This window comes from Loxodonta africana, chromosome 11 (genome assembly GCF_030014295.1).
Source record: "Loxodonta africana isolate mLoxAfr1 chromosome 11, mLoxAfr1.hap2, whole genome shotgun sequence".
Lineage (NCBI taxonomy): Eukaryota > Metazoa > Chordata > Mammalia > Proboscidea > Elephantidae > Loxodonta > Loxodonta africana.
This window is the reverse complement of record NC_087352.1, coordinates 102,139,753-102,159,929: the sequence shown is the minus strand read 5'-3', so window position 1 is coordinate 102,159,929 and position 20,177 is coordinate 102,139,753. Positions and strand designations below refer to the sequence as shown.

General features: G+C 40.5%; 1 protein-coding gene across 5 annotated transcripts in view; it reads right to left on the bottom strand.

Moving 5' to 3' along the window:
- The window catches only part of RALBP1 (ralA binding protein 1), a 95,843-nt gene that overhangs the window by 58,062 nt on the left and 17,604 nt on the right, over nt 1-20,177 (bottom strand). Inside the window, exon 1 of one of the 5 annotated variants that reach the window (XM_064294726.1) lies at nt 6,289-7,951. The exons of the other annotated variants lie outside the window; for them this stretch is intronic. The gene's annotated coding sequence lies outside the window, so the exon portion shown is untranslated. Of the gene's footprint in view, nt 1-6,288; nt 7,952-20,177 lie in introns of those variants that run through there. 5 annotated transcript variants of the gene reach the window in all.

Below are 20,177 nucleotides of genomic sequence, written 5' to 3'. Positions count from 1 at the left end.
GCAGAAAATATTAACCAGTTCAGGAAGCATCAAAAGAAGATGGAAGGAATACATGGAGTCATTGTACCAAAAAACAATTAGTCCACATTCAACCATCTGAAGAGGTAGCATATGATCAGGGACCGATGGTACTGAAGGAAGAAGTCCAAGCTGCTCTGAAGTCACTGGTGAAAAACAAGGCTCCAGGAATTGATGAAATATCAACTGAGATGTTTCAACAAACGGATGCAGCGCTGGAAGTGCTCACTCGTCTATGCCAAGAAATATGGAAGACAGCTTCCTGGCCAACTGACTGGAAAAGATCCGTATTTACAAGTGATTCAACTGAATGCAGAATTTATAGAACAATAACATTAATATCACACACAAGCAAAATTTTGCTTAATATCATTCGAAAGCAGCTGTAGCTGTATATCAACAGGTAACTGCCAGGAACTCAGGCCAGACACAGAAGAGGATGTGGAACCAGGAATATCATTGCTGATGTCAGATGGATCCTGGCTGAAAGCAGAGAATACCAGAAGGATGGCTACCTGTGTTTCACTGACTATGCAAAGGCATTCAACTGTGTGGATCATAACAAATTATGGATAACGTTGTGAAGAGTGGATAATTGTACTCTTGAGAAACCTGTACATAGACAAAGAGGCAGTCGTTTGGACAGAACAGGGGATACTGAGTGGTTTAAAGGCAGGAAAGGTGTGTGTCAGGACTGTATCCTTTCACCATTCTATTGAACCTGTATGCTGAGCAAATCATCCAAGAAGCTGGACTACATGAAGAACAACGGGGCATCAGGATTGAAGAAAGACTTATTAACAACCTGCATTACACAGATGACACAACCTTGCTGAAAGTGAACAGGACCTGAAGCACTTACTAATGAAGATCAAAGACCACAGCCTTCAGTATGGACTGCACCTCAACATAAAGAAAACAAAAATCTTCACAACTAGACCGATAAGCAACATCACGATAAATGGAGAAAACACTGAAGTTGTCACGGATTTCATTTTACTTGGATTCACGGTCAACACTCATGGAAGCAGCAGTCAAGAAATCAAAAGACGCGTTGCATTGGGCAAATCTACTCCAGAGGACCTCTTAAAAGTGTTGAAAAGCAAAGATGACACCTTGAAGACTAAGGTGCACCTGACCCTAGCCATGGTATTTTCAATCGCATCATACGCATGTGAAAGCTGGACAATGAACAAGGAAAACCTAAGAAGAACTGATGCCTTTGAATCGTGGTATTGGCGAAGAAGATTGACTATACCATGGACTGCCAAAAGAGGGAACAAATCTGTATTGGAAGGAGTACAACCAGAATGCTCCTTAGAAGGATCCTGAGGCTGTGTCTTACATACTTCGACATATTGTCAGGAGGGGTCATTCCCTGGAGAAGGACATCCTGCTCCGTAAAGCACACGGTCAGCGGAAAAGGGGAAGACTCTCAACGAGGTGGAATTACACAGTTGCTGCAACAATGGGCTCAAGCATAACAACGACTGTAAGGATGGCACAGGACGGGGCAATGTTTCATTCTGTTGTGCACGGGGTCACTATGAGTCCGAACTGACTCGACGGCACCTAACAATAACAGTCATTACAGACATTGGTCTCTTCTTTTCTTGGAATGTCTTTGTCTGGTTTTGGTATCAGGGTAACAATGCAATCATAAAATGAGTTGACAAGTATTCTCTATTCTATTTTGTGGAAGAGACTATCAAGAATTGCTATTACTAGGGAGGCAGAACCAAGATGGCGGAATGGATAGACGCTTTCATTGAGCCCTCTTTACAACAAAGACCCAAAAACACAAGTGAAGCGAGTATATTTGTGACAAGCTGGGAGCCCTGAGCATCAAAGGCAAGCTTAGACAACAAACTGAGGGGCAGGGGGAGGAAGAGGCTGTTAAGAAGTGGAGAGAAGTTACCAGCCCTGAATCGCGGGGAGTCCTCAGGCACCATTCCCAGAGCAGCGGCGGCGGCGGCAGCGGCGGCGGGCTGATACTAGCGTTGGGCCGCAGTTCCCTCAGGGAGAAGCAGCCAGCCACACAGCCCACTCACACCTCCGGAACCTGAGGAGGAAGGCGCTCTCGGCAAAAGCTAAGTACTTGCGTATATTTTACTGCACCCTCCACCCTGAAGCCGGCTTCAGCAGCTGAATCCCTGTGCCTGAGATAGACCCTGGTAAGCACCAAGAGCCATTCTCCCAGCCTTTGGCAAAGGAAAAATTTGCAACTGGGGGGAAAAGATAATTTGCTAGCTCCATTAACTGGGGAGCTCAGGACAGAAGTGGCTGCTGCCCAAGCATAAACTGTCCATGGACCTCGAGCACCTTTCCCTTCTGCATGGACCTGTGTGGGCCTATTTCGGGAGAGTAGGCCCTTGTTGGCAAACTCTAACCATTTCAGCTGTGTGGTGGAGAGGTGGGTGTTTGACGTTTGACATTGCCTATTAAACAAGGCCCTCACCTACCCACAACAGGGACATAAGGACTGGTAGCTCCACTCAGGTCACCGAGCCACCCGTGACAGGGGTCCAAAGATAACTGGTACCTCCCAGTCCTTCCAACCAAAAACTTTGAGTGCTCATGATCCCTCTGCAGAACCCACCCACCAGCATGCTCTAGGCAACAGAGACGCGTTTTCCTCAGAGACACCTGGGGGTCGGTTCTCAGCCCCCTACCTTGTTCAGAGCGTGACCCCCTGCTGCAATCAGATACGGGTATATACGCCAATCACTCCTGCCCCTCTAAGACTGTAGGACAGAGCCTGTACCACATACTAGATATCAGCTACCTGGAAACCTGAGCTGAATTCATACAAGAAAACTGAATGGACTCCTAGACTCATATATCTGATAACAGCTCTAGCCAGCTGGGGACAGGACACCAGAACTCCAAAGGCGAAAATAAGCTAGCTCACTCAAGCAACCCATAGGGGTATACCAAAACAAAAGAAAGCAAGTATCTACAACACAGTAAGCAAATATAAAGTGATACAATAACTTACAGATGGCTCGGAGACAACAGTCAGTATCAAGTCACACAAAGAAACAGACCATGATCACCTCAACAGGCTCTCAAAACAAAGAATGCAGGGATCTTCTGGACGAAAGTGCATTCCTGGAATTACAAGAGTCAGAATACAAAAGTTTAATATACAGAACCCTTCAAGACATCAGGAAGGAAATGAGGCAATATGCAGAACAAGCCAAGGAACACACAGATAAAGCAACTGAAGAAATCAGAAAGATTATTCAGGAACATAATGAAAAGTTTAATAAGCTGGAAAAATCCATAGACACACAGCAATCAAATTCAGAAGATTAACAATAAAATTACAGAATTAGACAAGTGAATAGAAAGTCAGAGGAGCAGAATTGAGCAAGTAGAAGCTAGAATTTCTGAACTCGAAAATAAATCACCTGGCACTAATATATTTGAAGAAAAATCAGATAAAAAGAATTTTAAAAAATGAACAAGCCCATGGGACTCAATCAAAAGAAATAACCTACAAGTGATTGCAGTACCAGAACAGGGAGGGATAACAGAAAATAAAGAGAAAATTGTTCAAGATTTGTTGGCAGAAATCTTCCCTGATACTGTGAAAGGTGAGAACATATCTATCCAAGATTCTCATCAAACTCCATGTAAAGGGAGATCTTAAAAGAAAGTCACGAAGACATATTATAATCAACCTTGCCAAAACCAAAGATAAAAAGACAATTATAAGAGCAGTGAGGGATAAACGAAAAGTCACCTACAAAGGAGAGCCAATACGAATAAGCTCGGATTACTTGGCAGAAACGATGCAGGCAAGAAGGCAATGGGATGACACATTTTAAAAAATTGCCTCCCAAGAATCATATAACCATCAAAACTGTCTCTTAAGTATGCAGGTGAAATTAAGCCATTTCCAGATAAACACAAGTTGAGGGAATTTGGAAAAACCAAACCAAAACTACAAGAAATACTAAAGGGAGTTCTTTGGTTAGAAAATCAATAATATCATGTATCAACCCAAGACTAGAACACCGGGCAAAGCAACCAGAAGTCAACCGAGACAGGGAAATCCAAATAAACAAAGCAAGATTAAAAAAAAAAAAGAAAGAGCAACACAAGGTAACGGCGATGTTATTATATAAAAGAAGACAACATTAAAATAATAAAGAGGGACTACAAAACGTAATCATACACCTTCCATACAGACAGGAACATACTACGATACAAAGAAATAAAAGTTTTAAATTTAGAGAAATAGGGGTAAATAATAAGGTAACCGCAAAGGAGACAAACAATTCTACTCATAAAAATAAAATACAAGGGAAATATACAGACTCAGCAGAAACAAAATCATCAACAACAAATATGAGGAAAGGACAATATGTAAAGGAAATCTGCTCAGTACATAAAATCAAGTGGGAAAAAGAAACTATCGATACACAAAAAAAGATATCAAAATGATACCACTGAATTCATGAATATCCATAATTACTCTGAATGTAAATGGGCTAAACGCACCAATAAAGAGACAGAGAGTGGCAGAATGGATTAAAAAACAAGATCCATCTATATGCTGCGTACAAGAGACACACCTTAGACTTAGAGACACACACAAATTAAAACTCAAAGGATGGAAAAAAATGTATCAAACAAACAACAATCAAAAAAGAGCAGGAGTGGCAATATTAATTTCTGACAAAATAGACTTGAAAGTGAAATCCATCAGAAAGGATAAGGAAGGACACTATATAATGATTAAAGGGACAATACACCAAGAAGATATAACCATATTAAATATTTATACACCCAATGACAGGGCTGCAAGATACATAAAACAAACTCTATCAGCATTGAAAAATGAGATAGACAGTTCCACAATAATAGTAGGAGACTTCAACACACCACTTTCAGTGAAGGACAGGACATCCAGAAAAAAGCTCAATAAAGACATGGAAGATCTAAATACCACAGTCAACCAACTTGACCTCGTAGACATATACAGAACACTCCACCCAACAGCAACCAAGTATACTTTCTTTTCTAGTGCACATGGAACATTCTCTAGAATACACCACATGTTAGGTCATAAAGCCAGCCTTAGCAGAATCCGAAACACTGAAATATTACAGAGCATCTTCTCTGACCATAAGGCCGTAAAAGTGGAAATCAATAACAGGAAAAGAAGGGAAAAGAAATCAAACACTTGGAAACTGAACAATACCCTGCTCAAAAAAGACTGGATTACAGAAGACATTAAGGATGGAATAAAGAAATTCATACAATCCAATGAGAATGAAAACACTTCCTATCAGAACCTTTGGGACACAGCAAAAGTGGTGCTCAGAGGCCAATTTATATCAATAAATGCACACATCCAAAAAGAAGAAAGGGTCAAAATCAAAGAATTATCCCTACAACATGAACAAATAGAAAGAGAGCAACAAAGAAACCCACAGGCACCAGAAGAGAACAAATAATAAAAATTAGAGCTGAACTAAATGAAATAGAAAACAGAAAAACAATTGAAAGAATTAACAAGACCAAAAGCTGGGTTTTTGAAAAAAATCAACAAAATTGATAAACCACTGGCCAAACTGACAAAAGAAAAACAGGACAGGAAGGAAAAAACCCAAATGAGAAATGAGATGGGCAATATTACAACAGACCAAACTGAAATTAAAAGGATCGTATCAGATTACTATGAAAAAGTACACACAAAAAAACTTGAAAACCTAGAAAAAAATGAATTCCTAGAAACACACTACCTACCTAAACTCACACAAACAGAGGGAGAACAACTGAAAAGACCCATAACAAAAGAAGAGATTAAAAAGGTAATCTATAAACTCCTAAAAAAAAAAAAAAAAACCCTGGTCCCGATGGCTTCACTGCAGAGTTCTACCAAACTTGCAGAGAAGAGCTAACACCAGTACTACAAAAGGTATTTCAGAGCATATTAAAGGACGGAATACTACCAAGCTCATTCTATGAAGCCACCATATCCCTGATACCAAAACCAGGTAAAAAAAAAAAAAAAGAAAATTATAGACCTCTTATCCCTCATGAATGTAGATGCAAAAATCCTCAACAAAATTCTAGCCAAAAGAATTCAACAACATCTCAAAAAAATAATTCACCATGACCAAGTGGGATTCACACCAACTAAGCACGGATGGATCAACATTGTTGTTGTCCTTGGGTGCCGTCGAGTCAGTTCCGACTCATAGCGACACAATGCACAACAGAACAAAACACTGCCCGGTCCTGCGCCATACTTACAATCGTTATGCTTGAGTTCATTGTTGCAGCCACTCTGTCAATCCACCTCGTTGAGGGTCTTCCTCTGTTCCGCTGACCCTGTATTCTGCCAAGCATGATGTCCTTCTCCAGGGACTGATACTTCCTGACAACATGTCCAAGGTATGTAAGATGCAGTCTCGCCATCCTTGCATCTAAGGAGCATTCTGGTCACACTTCTCCAAAGACAGATTCATTCGTTCCTTTGGCAGTCCATGGTATATTTAATATTCCTCACCAACACCACAATTCAAAGGCGTCAACTCTTCTTCAGTCTTCCTTATTCACTGTCCAGCTTTCACATACATATGATGTGATTGAAAATACCATGGTATGGGTCAGGCACACCTTAGTCTTCAGGGTGACATCTTTGCTCTTCAACACTTTGAAGAGGTCCTTTGTAGCAGATTTGCCCAATGTAACGCGTCTTTTGATTTCCTGACTGCTGCTTCCACGGCTGTTGATAGTGGATTCAAGCAAAATGAAATCCTTGACAACTTCAATCTTTTCTCCATTTAACATAATGTTGCTCGTTGGTCCAGTTGTGAGGATTTTTATTTTCTTTATGTTGAGGTGTAATCCATAACGAAGGCTGTGGTCTTTGATCTTTATTAGTGCTTCACGTCCTCTTCACTTTCAGCAAACCAGGTTGTCTCATCTGCATAACGCAGGTTGTTAATGAGTCTTCCCCCGATCCTCATGCCCCGTTCTTCTTAATATAGTCCAGATTATGAATAGCAGCAGAACACTGTCTGATATAGTGCTGGAAGATGAGCCCCCCAGGTTGGCAGGCACTCAAAAGATGAGTGAAGAAGAGCTGCCTCCACAAAGTAGAGCCGACCTTAATGACGTGGATGGAGTAAAGCTTTCAGGACCTTCATCTCCTGATGTGGCATGACTCAAAATGGGAAGAAACAGCTGCAAACATCCATTAATAATCGGAACCTGGAATGTACAAAGTATGAATCTAGGAAAATTGAAAATCGTCAAAAAATGAAATGGAATGCATAAACATCGATATTCTAGGCATTAGTGAGTTAAAATGGACTAGTATTGGCCATTTTGACTTGTACATTCATATAGTCTACTATGCTGGGAACGACAACTCAAAGAGGAATGGTGTTGCATTCATCATCAAAAAAAACGTTTCAAGATCCATCCTGAAGTACAACGCTGTCAGTGATAGGATAATATCCGTACGCCCACAAAGAAGACCAGTTAATACGACTATTATTCAAATTTACGCACCAACTACTAGGGCCAAAGATGAAGAAATAGAAGATTTTTATCAGCTGCTACAGTCTGAAATTGATTGAACATGCAGTCAAGACGCATTGATAATTACTGGCGATTGGAATGCAAAAGTTGGAAACAAAGAAGAAGGATCAGCAGTTGGAAAATATGGCCTTGGTGATAGAAACAATGCTGGAGATCGAATGATAGAATTTTGCAAGACCAGCGACTTCTTCATTGCAAATACCTTCTTTCACCAACATAAATGGCAACTATACATATGGACCTCATCAGATGGAACACACAGAAATCAAATTGACTACATCTGTGGAAAGAGATGATGGAAAAGCTCAATATCATCAGTCAGAACAAGGCCAGGGAACGACTGTGGAACAGACCATCAATTGCTCATACGCAAGCTCAAGCTGAAACTGAAGAAAATCAGAGCGAGTCCGCAAGAGCCAAAATACGACCTTGAGTATATCCCACCTCAATTTAGAGACCATCTCAAGAATAGATTTGACACATTGAACACTAGTGACCGAAGACCAGACAAGTTGTGAAATCACATCAAGGACATCATCCATGAAGAAAGCGAGAGGTCACTGAAAAGACAGGAAAGAAAGAAAAGACCAAGATGGATGTCAGAGGAGACTCTGAAACTTGCTCTTGAGTGTCAAGAAGCTAAAAGCAAAAGGAAGAATTCATGAAGTAAAAGAACTGAACTGAAGATTTCAAAGGGCCTCTCGGAAGACAAGGTAAAGTATTAAAATGACGTGTGCAAAGAGCTGGAGATGGAAAACCAACAGGGAAGAACACACTCGGCATTTCTCAAAATGAAAGAACTGAAGAAAAAATTCAAGCCTTGAGTTGCAATAGTGAAGGATTCCATGGGGGAAATATTAAATGACATAGGAAGCATCAAAAGAAGATGGAAGAAATACACAGAGTCATTATACCAAAAAGAATTAGTCGATATTCAACCATTTCAAGAGATGGCATATGATCAGGAACCGATGGTACTGAAGGAAGAAGTCCAAGCTGCTCTGAAGGCATTGGCGAAAAACAAGGCTCCAGGAATTGATGGAATATCAATTGAGATGTTTCAACAAACAGATGCAGCACTGGAGGTGCTCACTCGTCTGTGCCAAGAAATATGGAAGACAGCTTCCTGGCCAACTGACTGCAAAAGATCCATATTTATGCCTATTTCCAAGAAAGGTGATCCAACCGATTGTGGAAATTGTAGAACGATATCGTTAATAATACACGCAAGCAAAATTTTGCTGAAGAGCATTCAAAAACGGCTGTAACTGTATATCAACAGGCAACTGCCAGAAATTCAGGCTGGTTTCAGAAGAGGACGTGGAACCAGGGATATCATTACTGATGTCAGATGGATCCTGGCTGAAAGCAGAGAATACCAGAAGGATGTTTACCTGTCTTTTATTCACTATGCAAAGGCATTCGACTGTGTGGATCATAACAAACTATGGACAACACTGCAAAGAATGAGAATTCCAGAACACTTAATTGTGCTCATGAGGAACCTTTACATAGATCACTAGGCAGTTGTTCAGACAGAACAAGGGGATACTGATTGGTTTAAAGTCAGGAAAGGTGTGCGTTAGCGTTCAACATCAGAAAAATAATTAATGTAATCCACCATGTAAATAAAACAAAAGACAAGAATCACATGATTTTATCAATTGATGTAGAAAAGGCATTTGACAAAGTTCAAGACTCATTCATGATAAAAACTCTCAGCAAAATAGGAATAGAAGGAAAATTCCTCAACATAAAGAGGGCATTTATACAAAGCCAACAGCCAACATCACCCTAAATGGAGAGAGCCTTAAAACACTCCCATTGAGATCGGGAACCAGACAAGGATGCCTTTTATCATCACTCTTATTCAACACTGTGCTGGAGGTCCTAGCCAGAGCAATTGGGCTAGATAAAGAAAAAAAGGGCATCCACTTTGGCAAGGAAGGGGTAAAAGCATCTCTATTTGCAGATGACATGATCTTATACACAGAAAACCATAAGGAATCCTCCAGAAAACTACTGAAACTAATAGAAGCGTTCAGCAGAGTATCGGGATACAAGATAGACATATAAAAATCAGTTGGCTTCCTCTACACCAACAAAAAGAACATCGAAGAGGAAATTGCCACATCAATGCCATTTACAGTAGTCCCCAGGAAGATAAAATACTTAGGAAAAAAATTTTTTTTTTAAATTTTTTCCAGGAAGATAAAATACTTAGGAATAAATCTCACCAGAGATGTAAAAGACTTATACAAAGAAAACTACAGTACACTTCTGTAAGAAACCAAAAGAGACTTACATTAAGTGGAAGAACCTACCTTGTTCGTGGATAGGAAGACTTAACATTATAAAAATGTCTATTCTACCTAAAAGCAATCAATACATTTAATGCAATTCCGATCCAATTCCCAAGGACATTCTTTAATGAGATGGAGAAACAAATCACCAATTTCATATGGAAGGGAAAGAGGCCCCGGATAACTAAGGCATTACTGAAAAAGAAGAACAAAGTGGGAGGCCTTACTTTAGCTGATTTTAGAACCTATTGTACCGCCACAGTAGTCAAAACAGCCTGGTACTGGTGCAACAACCAATACATGGGCCACTGGAACAGAATTGAGAATCCAGACATAAATCCATCCACATAGGAGCAGTTGATATTTGACAAAGGCCCCCAAACAGTCAAATGGGGAAAAAACAGTCTTTTTAACAAATGGTGCTGGCATAACTGGATACCCATCTGCAAAAACATGAAACAAGACCCATACCTCACTCCACACACAAAAACTAACTGAAAAAGGATCAAAGACCTAAATATAAAACCTAAAATGATAAAGATCATGGAAGAAAAAATAGGGACAACGTTAGGAGCTCTAACACGTAGCATAAACAGTATTAAAACATTATAAAGAATGTAGAAGAAAAACCAGATAACTGGGAGCTCCTAAAAATCAAATACCTATGCTCATGCAAAGACTTCACCAAAAGAGTAAAATGACTACTGACAGACTGGGAAAAAGTTTTTAGCTATGACATTTCTGATCAGCGCCTGATCTCTAAAATCTACATGATACTGCAAAAATTCAACTACAAAAAGACAAATAACCCAATGAAAAAATGGGCAAAAGATATGAATAGACACTTCACTAAAGAAGACATTCAGGTGGCTAACAGATATATGAGGAAATGTTCACGATCATTAGCCATTAGAGAAATGCAGATCAAAACTACAATGAGGCTTCATCTCACTCCAACAAGGCTGGCATGAATCCAAAAAATACAAAATAATAAATGTTAGAGAGGCTCTGGAGAGACTGAACACTTATACACTGCTGGTGGGAATGTCAAATGGTACAACCAATTTGGAAATCCATTTGGCCCTTCCTTAAAAAGCTGGAAATAGAATTGCCATACCATCCAGCAATCCCACTCCTTGGAATACATCCTAGAGAAATAAGAGCCTTTACACGAGCAGATTATGCCCACCCATGTTTATTGCAGCACTGTTTAAAATAGCAAAAACACGGAAGCAACCAAGGTGCCCATCAACGGATGAATGGATAAATAAATTATGGTATATTCACAGTGGAATACTACGCATCGATAAAGAACAGTGAGGAATCTGTGAAACATTTCATAACATGGAAGAACCTGTAAGACATTATGCTGAGTGAAATTAGTCAGTTGCAAAAGGACAAATATTGTATAAGACCACTATTAGAAGAACTTGAGAAATAATTTAAAGTGAGGAGAAAACATTTTCTTGTGGTTACGAGGCGGGGAGGGATGGAGGGTGGGAGAGGGGCGTTCACTAATTAGATAGTAGATAAAAACTACTTTAGGTGAAGGGAAAGACAGCACACAATACAGGGGAGGTCAGCACAATTGGACTAAACCAAAAGCAAAGAAGTTTCCTGAATAAACTGAATGCTTCGAAGCCCAGCATAGCAGGGGCAGGGGTCTGGGGACCATGATTTCAGGGGACTTCTAAGTCAAATGGCATAATAAAATCTATTAAGAAAACATTCTGCATCCCGCTTCGAAGAGTGGCGTCTGGGGTCTTAAACGCTAGCAAGCAGCCATCTAAGATGCATCAATTGGTCTCAACCCACCTGGATCAAAGGAGAATGAAGAACACCAAGGACACAAGGCATTACGAACCCAAGAGACAGAAAGGGCCACATGAACCAGGGATTACATCATCCTGAGACGAGAAGAACTAGATGGTGCCCGGCTACAACCAATGACTGCCCTGACAGGCAAGACAACGGAGAACCCCTGAGGGAGCAGGAGAGCAGTGGGATGTGGACCCCAAATTTTCATAAGACCAGACTTAATGGTCTGACTGAGACTAGAGGGACCCTGGTAGTCATGGCCACCCAGACCTTCTGTTGGCCCAGGACAGGAACCATTCCCGAAGCCAACTCTTCAGACATGGATTGGACTGGACAATGGGTTGGAGAAGGATGCTGGTGAGGAGTGAGCTTCTTGGATCAGGTGGACACTTGAGGCTATGCTGGCATCTCCTGCCTGGAGGGGAGATGACAGGGTGGAGGGGGTTGGAAGTTGGCAAAATGGACACGAAAAGAGAGAGTGGAGGGAGAGAGTGGGCTGTCTCATTGGGGGAGAGTAATTGGGAGTGTGTAGCAAGGTGTGTATGGGTTTTTGTGTGAGAGACTGACTTGATTTGTAAACTTCCACTTAAAGCACAATAAAAATTATTAAAAAAAAAAAAAAGAGAATTGCTATTACTTCTTCTATAAGGGTTTTGTAGAATTCAGTGGTGAAGCCATCTGGGCCTCGACTTTTTCTGTGGGCAGCTTTTATTACTATTTAATCTCTTCACTTGTTATAGGCCTGTCAGGATTGTCTTCTTCTTGAGTCAGTTTTGGTAGCTTCCCTTTCCAGGAATTCGTCCATTTCAGTTGAGGTATCTGATTTGTTTGGGTACAAATATTCATAGCATTCCTTTAGAATCTTTTTTATTTCCGTAAGGTCAGTAGTAATTTCTCTTTCATTTCTAACTCTAGTAATTTACATCTTATCTCTTTTATTCGTGGCTAAAGTTTTGCCAATTTTGTTGATCATTTCAAAGAACCAGCTTTTGACTTCACTGATTCTTCTCTATTTATTTTAATTTCTGCTCTAGTTTTTATTGTTTCCTTCTTTTCGCTTGTTTTAGCTTTCGTTTTCTATTATTTTCCAGTGTTTTAGGATGGAAGGTTAGGTTACTGATTTTAGAGGTCCTTTCCTACTTTTTTTTAGGCAATTACTGCTATAAATTTCCCCCTAAGCACTGTTTTAGCTACATTCCATAACCTTTGATATGCTGTATCTTCGTTTTCATTCACCTCCAATTATATTCTGATTTTCCTTTCAATTTCTTCTTTGATCCGTTGGTTCCTTAGGGGTATCTTGTTTAATTTCCACATAGTTGTGAGTTTCCCGAATTTTGTCCTGCTTTTGATGTGAAATTTCATTTCACTGTGGTTGAAAGCATACTTTGTATTATTCCCATTCTTGTCAATTTACTAACATTCACTTTATGGCCCAGCATATGGTCTATTCTGGAGAATGCTCGATATGTACTCAAGAAGAACGTATATTCTCCTGTTGTTGTGTGAAGTGTTTTATCTTAGGTTTAGTTGATTTATAGTGTTGTTCAAGTCTTGTATTTCCTTGCTCATCTTCTATCTAGTTGGTCTATTCAATTTGAACTGAAAGTGGGGCACTGAAGTCTCCAGTGATTTTTGTTGAACTATTTCTTCCTCCATTTCTGTCAGTTTTTGCTTCTTCTATTTTGGTGCTCTGTTATTAGGTGAATATATGTTTATAATTACGTCCTCCTGATTGACTCTTTATCATTATAAAAGGTACTTCTTTATTTGCAATAACATTTTTTGTTTTAAAGTCTATTTTCTCTGATATAAGTATTGCCATTCCAGTTTTCTTGCAGTTGGTTTTTGCATATCTTTATTCACCCTTTTCTATCATCCTATCTGTATCTTTGAATCTAAGTTGTATTTCCCAAAGACAGCTTATACAGTTGAAACATGTTTTTTAATTCGTCTGACAATCTGTCTCTTATTGGATTATCTAATTCATTCACATTTAATGTTATTATTGATATAGTAGGATTTACATCTGCCCTTTTACTTTTTGTCTTCTACATGTCTCATGCCTTTTTTGTTCCTCTAAGGCTCCTTCTTTTACATTAAGTGAATATTTTCTGATGTAATATTTTAATTTTAATGACTTTTTTCACTATATTGTTTTGATCTTTAAAATTTTTTAATTTTGTTGTTGAGAATTTACGAAAAACATACACCAATTCAACAGTTCCTACATTTATAATTCAGTGACACTGATTATACTGATGCTTATTATGGTTAAGTATTCATGGTGAACTGCCCCTTTAATCACTATATACTGCCCTTGTCTTCCACAGTGCATTTTGTTTTAAAGTCTGTTTTATCAGAGATTAGTATTACTACTCTTGCTCTATTTTGGTAGTTATTTGCTTGATATATTTTTTTCCTTTCTTTGGTTTTTAATAAATTTCTCTCTTTGTTTCTAAGGTGTGTCTTTTGTAGGCAGCATATTGATGGATCCTGTTTTTTTTAATCCATTCTGCCATTCTGCCTTTATGGGTGCATTTAGATCATTTACATTCGGTATAATTATCGAAAGGTGTGAGTTTATCACCATCATTTTGTAGTGCTTTTTTTTTTTTTGTGGTGCTGACATTTTCCTTGTTCCTCTTGCTCTCCTGTACTGAATTCCTTTTGTTTGTGGATTTTCTTTTGTTTTTGTAGGTTTTCTTTTTATTGAGACTTTATGTTTTTCTTCTTTACTTTGATGAGTAAGTTTGTTAAATTTCTTTGTGGTTACCTTGAAATTTACCCTCATCTTCCTAAGTTTGAACCAGTCTATTCCTACTTGGTATTGCTTTTCCTTCCTTGCCATTAGAAATTTCTATACCTACATCATGTATTCCCTCTTTTATTGTTATGACGTTCTTGTCATTTACAGATTAACCTCTCTGGTTCCCTGCTGTAATTCTTTTGGTTTTGGATAGTCCTTGAGAGTTCGTTTCCTAGGTTGGTATCTGGCTGGTACAATTTTGCATCCTAGGTTCAGGCTGTGGTCTGGTGTTGTTTGTTCTCAGACCGAAGGACTCCCATAATCCTTGTAAGTTTGGTTTGGTTTTTACATATTCCCTTAATTTCTGTTTATCTGGAAATGTCGTAATTTCACCATCGTATTTGAACTGAAGTTTTGCAGGATACATCATTCTTGGTTGGCAATTTTTTTCTTTCAATCCCGATACCTTCTTGCCTCTATGGTTTCTGCCAAATAATCAGAGCTTAGTCTTATTGTTTCTCTTCTGTATGTGACCTTTTGTTTTTCTCAAGCTGCTCTCAGGATTTTTTCTTTGCCTTTGGTTTTAGTGAGTGTGATTATGATATGCCTTGGTGATTTCTTTTGGGGTCTGTCCTAAATGGGGTTCATTGACCTACCAGGATGGTCAGTTTTACATCATTCATGATATTAGGGACGTCTTCTGTCAGGAATCCCTTAACGATCCTCTCTGTGTTTTCCATTTTCTCCCCCTGTTCTGGAACTCCAATTACTTGAAAGCTTTTGCTTTTGATTATATCCCACATAATTCTCAGGGTTCCTTCATTTTTCTTCATTCTTTTTTCTGATTTTTTCTCAGAGTTGTATCCAAGTGTTTGTCTTCAATATCGCTGATCCTGTTTTCCATCATTTCAAACCTGCTCCTCAGCCCTTCTATGACACTGCCTATTTCTGAAATCTCGTTTATCTTTTGGATTTCTAATTGTTGTTTTTGTATGATTTCTAGTTGTGAATTTATTTTGGCATTTTGTTCCTTCATTATTTTCCTGAATTATTCCATTATTTGTCTGTACTTTGCATGAGTCTGTCTTTTCCATAAATTTGTCTATTTTTTCCTCATTTTTGTCTGCTTTTTGGTTCAGCTCTTGGATAGCTCTGAATATTCCAGATTTGAGTTCCCTATCAGGTAGTTCTACTGCCTTCTCTTCTACTGGAAAGTCCTCTGGTGTTTTAGTTTGGATACTTACTGGAACCATCCTGTCCTGTTTTTTTTATGTTTTGATAGTGTCTGCTTTCTTCAGGACATTCAATATTTATCTTTTTCATGTATTTATTGTAGATCTGTTTGTTTCATCCATTTGTTTTATTTGGTTATGTTTAAGCAGGTGGGCTGTGCATCCTTTGTTTACTTGTCTGTGGTCACAATACTTTTCACTTCCTTGTCCAATAGGCAGGGCCAGTCACTCAGCTATGGTGCAGGACAGGTCCAGCTGAAGGGGATGGGCTAGGATGGGCTGTCTGCAGCACTACTAAGGCCGACAGGGTGGGCTGGGAATCAGCGCTGGGTAGGTTCCAGTAGGCCATGCCTGTGCTGCTCAGGGGTGTGATGTTCAGCACACCGTGCAGGTAGGCAGGGAGGAGTAAGCAGGCTGTGATGTGTGAGACTAATATGGGTATAGGGAAGAGGAGAGAGAAACAAAAAAAAAGAGTGCTAAGGAAGCTTGCCATTGGAGTGGAGAGATGAGAAACAGAAATGAAGAAAAGGAAAAAGGGATAAATCAAAAAATAACTAGACAAAAATTTGGAAGAAAAAAAAGAAAAGCCCCCAGGTGTCCCACTGGTGAGACTGCAAAAACCAGGAAAGTGGCTCCCAGGCTGCGCAATATATCCTGGCTAGAGGGGGTGTAGATACCACACAGCACCCGTATTCAGGAGACAGGAAGGTAAGTACAGAGAGACAAGAACTGAGAAATAAAAACAGAAAGGAAAAAGAAAAACAGAAATGCCCCCAGGGATCCCACCTTCGCGGCTGCACAGACTGGGGGAGAGGCCCCTGAGCTGTGCAGTGCAGTCCAGCTAGAAGGGGCTCCCAAGCCATGAAAAGAAAAAACAAACAAAAAAGCCTCGGGGATCCCACCAGCGTGGTGTCACGGGCTGGGGGAGTGGTTCCCCAGTTGAGCATTGCTTCACAAGCTTTCAAGAGGAAGCAAAGATGGCACACGGAGCCAGGTGTTCGAGAAAAAGGAGAGGGAGGTAGTGGGAGGCATGAAAGAAACCAAAAGTAACAGAAAAAAACAACACTGGCAACAGACAAATGGCACTGAGTGTGGGTAGAGTGAATCCAAGTGACCCGGGGCTGAAGTAGTTGCCTCTGGGCCAAGAGACTGCAGCTGGCAGGAAGCAGAGGAGGCCAGGGCAGGGGGAAGATGAGTGGGGGATTAAGAAAGTGTGTATTGCTGGTTACCAGGTGCTCTGTCTCCTGCTGGGAACGTCGTGAAGCTGCTTTCCTGTACTCCCTGTCCGCTGATCTCTGATGTGGGAGGGGCCAAATCCAAGCAGCACAGATGCTGTACTTCCTGGCCAGCTGACCCACCACTGCCAGCCAGGAAGCACGGCAGTAGAGCAGCAGGGAGAGGATGCGGGGTGGGAAGGTGTATTACTAGGTGCTCTGCCTCCTGCTGGGAGCTCTGTGAAGCTGCTTTCCTGTGCTCCCTGTTTGCTGATCTCCGACAGGAGTCCAAGATGGCAAATCCATGCTGCATTAGCTGACAGGGGACCTTTCCACATCTCTCTCCTCTCTCTCTGTTCTCTGTCAGTTTCTTATTCTATTTGGTGCTTGGCTGAGTTATCTCTTCATTTGACACTTTGGGTGTCAGGACTGACATCTGTCTCTGTTTTCCTTAGTTTTTCAGGTCTTTGCTGTGGAGGGATGGCATGGTGCTTCTGTTTATGGTGCCATATTGGCTGAAGTCCTCTGATTACATTGTCGAGCATCCTCCTTTTGTAAATTGTTCCTTCCCTATTAACATAAACTCACTGCCCCCTAAGGTTCCTATCTAATCTTTCAAGCTGCTGTTGTCAACAAAGATATAGCTCTTAAAAGAGCATAATGCTCAAGGCAGAAATTTTTTCCTAGTTAAAAACCAGTGTTTGGTTTGAAGAAGACTTCAGGGGGTATTTTTCATTTCACATGTATAGATTATATCAGGGTAATATTTCTGGGAAATCACCCCGCGCTCCAGGAAGTCTAAAATCCCTAAGAATATGAAATTCTGTTCTGCATTTTCCCCTTCTGATTAGGATTCTTCTATGAAGTATTTGATCAAAATGTTCAGTAATGGAATATTTGATCAAAATGTTCAGTAACGGAAGCCGGGCACCAGCCAGCTCTTCTAGTCTCATGGCAAAGAAGGTAGTTCATGGAGGCAATTGGCCACACATTCCATACCTCCTTCTATTCCTGACTCTACTTATTCCTCTGCTGCTCCAGGTAAATACAGACTAATTGTTGCACCTTGAGTGGTTGCTTTTAAGACCCCAGGTGCTATGAAATGAAGTAGGAGGCAGAACAGAAGCACTAAACACATTATTACGCCAATTAACCGGATTTCCCATGAAACCATGACCCTAAACCTCTAAATGAAGAAACCAAATCCCATTAGGCTTTTAGTCATACATAAGTAGCCTCAGCAGCTACTTTTTTTTCTGTTGTTGTAAATATATCTGTCTTAATCATCTAGTGCTGCTGTAACAGAAATACCACAAGTGAATGCCTTATACAAACAGACATTTATTCTTCTCACAGTTTAGAAGGCTAGAAGTCTGAATTCAGGGTACTAGCTCTAGGGGAAGGCTTTTTCTCTCTGTCAGTTCTAGATGAAGGTTCTTGTCTCCTCTGAGTTTCTACTCAGAGAAAATCCTGGGCTATCTTCACGTGCCTTAGCATCTATCTTCCCCATCTCTGCTCTGCTTGCTTGTTTAATCTCTTTTATATCTCAAAAGAGACAGACTCAAGACACACCATACACTAACCTTGCCTCATTAACAACAAAGACAACCCATTCCCAAATAGGATAATAACCACAGGCACAGACGTTAGGATTTACAACACATATTTTGTGGGGACAGAATTCGATCCATAACGTTCCCTACTCTTAGACCTCCAAAAAGTTATGTCCTTGCTATATGTAAAACACATTCACCCCATCACATCATCCCAGAGTCTTAAATCCATTCCAAGTCCAAAATCGTATCTTCTGAATCATCTAAATCAAATATGAGTGAGACTTTAGGTGTATTCCATCCTGGGGCAAAATTCCTCTTCATCTGTGAACCTATGAAATCTAGATGACAAGTTACGTGCTTCCAAAGTACAATGGTGGAACAGGCACAAGGTAGACACTTTCATTACAAACAGGAGAAACTAGAAGGAAAGAAGGGATAATAGGCACCAAGCAAGTCTAAAACCTAGCAGAACAAATTACATTAGGTCTCATGCTCTCTGTTCTCTGAGACTGTTGGGCAATGTCCTCACCCTCCAGAATCTGGGTGTTGGCCATGCCCTCTGGATACTGGTGGAGGACCTGGGCCCTGGGCTTCAGCTCCACCTTCCAAGTCCATTGGATGGCAACTCTGCTCCCTCAGCTTTAGGTAGTCCCATTCTCCTAGTCCATCTGAGTGGTGACCCCACCACCTCAGCCCCAGCAGGCCCCATTATTCTGCCCCTTGGGCAGGGCAGCCCTGCTTCCTCCGCTTTGGGTGGTGGCCCCATCATTCTGGCACACCTTAATAGCAGCCCCACACTCCAGAACCAAGGTGGCATAGATCCAACTCTCTGAAACCTAGAAGACTGTGGCCCTACTCTTTGAGATCCAGAAGACTGGTGCCCCACCCTTTGAAACCAAGAAGGCCCTGCTTCCCACGCTCCTTACAACAGTTCTGCTCATCTCCAAGCTGCTCCAAGAATGGTGCTTTTCCCTTCTTGGAGGACAACAGATGTATCTCCTTTGGCCTGTTTACTGCCTGTAGAGTTCCAAAAGGCTAACAGCATTCTCTCCTTTTGTTCTTTCTCTGTCCCCTTCAGTCTAAGTTGATGGGTTTTCTGCTGTGGTAGTTGGTTAGATCCATCAGTCACAGGCTTAACTGCTTTAACAAAAGTTTGTGTAGCCACATCCTTGGTGAAAATTCTAGTACACGTGTTCTTAGTTTGGGAACAGAATTTTCCAAATCTTAAGCTCTGTTTTCATTTTACGCAGTTCATTTTTAAGTCAATCTCTTTCCTCTTGCATTTTACTATAAGCGAAAAGGAGAAATCACACAGCCCCTTTAAGATCCTGCTTAGACATCTCAGCTACCAGCTCTCCAAGTTCATCACTTACATGGTCTACCTTCCACCAAACATTTAAACATAATCCAAACAAGTTCTTTGCCACTATATAAAAAGGATTGCCCTTCCTCCATTATGCAATCACATGCTCATTATCTTCTCTTAAAGCCTCACCGGGAGCACACTGAACATCCACATTACTAGCAACATTCTGTCAGTGGTACTATATGTATTCTCTAAGATGATAGAGGTTATCTCTATAGGTCACCTCACTTCCTTCTAAGCTCTGACCAGAACTGCCTTTGACATCCATAATTCTACCAACAGTTTCTTCAAGGCAATCTTGGCATTTTTTATAGGCACCTTAAAACTTTTCCAGCCTCTACACATTACCCAATCC